At 41.9% G+C, this 1,176-nt stretch overlaps 1 non-coding gene across 1 annotated transcript; it reads right to left on the bottom strand.

Annotated features, from left to right (window-relative positions):
- Positions 1–203: 203 nt before the first annotated feature.
- Positions 204–311, bottom strand: LOC130963923 (small nucleolar RNA R71). The gene has a single exon (XR_009080039.1). It is a non-coding gene; the product is annotated as a small nucleolar RNA R71 (small nucleolar RNA).
- Between the last annotated feature and the right edge of the window lie 865 nt (positions 312–1,176).

Raw genomic sequence — 1,176 nt, 5'->3', positions numbered from 1 at the left:
GTTTTTAGCTGAATTCTTGCAAATCTGTGACACAGTCAGACTAATGGGGTTAACCCTGAGGTCTATAGACTGATGCTATTCCCTTTTGCTGTAAGAGACAGAGCTAGAATATGGTTGGATTCTCAACCTAAAGAAAGCCTGGACTCTTGGGAAAAGCTAGTCAATGCCTTCTTGGCAAAGTTCTTTCCACCACAAGATGGAGTAAGCTTAGAGTGGAAGTCCAAACCTTCAAACAGAAGGATGGAGAATCCCTCTATGAAGCTTGGGAAAGATACAAACAATTAATCAGAAGATGTCCTTCAGACATGCTTTCTGAATGGAGCATCATAGGTATTTTCTATGATGGTCTCTCTGAACTATCTAAGATGTCCTTGGATAGCTCTGCTGGAGGATCTCTTCATCTGAAGAAGACGCCTGCAGAAGCTCAAGATTGATTGAAATGGTTGCAAATAACCAATTCATGTACACTTCTGAAAGGAATCCTGTTAACAATGGGACTAGTCAGAAGAGAGGAGTTCTTGAGATTGACACTCTGAATGCCATATTGGCTCAGAATAAGATATTGACTCAACAAGTCAATTTGATTTCTCAAAGTCTGTCTGGAATGCAAAATGCACCAAACAGTACTAAGGATGCTTCATCTGAGGAAGAAGCTTATGATCCTGAACCCTTCCATGGAAGAGGTGAATTACCTAGGAGAACCCTATGGAAATACCTACAATTCTTCATGGAGAAATCACCCAAATCTCTCAGGGAAGAATCAAGAGAGACCTCAACAAGGTTTCAATAACAATAATGGTGGAAGAAATAGGTTTAGCAATGGCAAGCCTTTTCCATCATCTTCTCAGCAACAGACAGAGAGTTCTAAGCAGAATACTTCTGACTTAGCAACAATGGTCTCTGATCTAATAAAGACCACTCAAAGTTTCATGAATGAAACAAGGTCCTCCATCAGAAATTTGGAAGGACAAGTGGGTCAGCTGAGCAAGAAGGTTACTGAACTCCCTCCTAGTACTCTCCCAAGTAATACAGAAGAAAATCCAAAAGGAGAGTGCAAGGCCATCAACATGGCCGAATATGGAGAGGAAAGAGAGGAAGAAGACGCCACTGAGAAAGACCCCAGTGGGCGTGCACCACTCTCCTCTGAGTTCCTCAATGAGGAACAATGGGAATCTG

The sequence above is a fragment of the Arachis stenosperma genome, chromosome 2 (assembly GCF_014773155.1).
Source record: "Arachis stenosperma cultivar V10309 chromosome 2, arast.V10309.gnm1.PFL2, whole genome shotgun sequence".
NCBI lineage: Eukaryota > Viridiplantae > Streptophyta > Magnoliopsida > Fabales > Fabaceae > Arachis > Arachis stenosperma.
The sequence above is the reverse complement of the archived record's forward strand: the minus strand, read 5'-3'. Positions and strand labels throughout refer to the sequence as shown.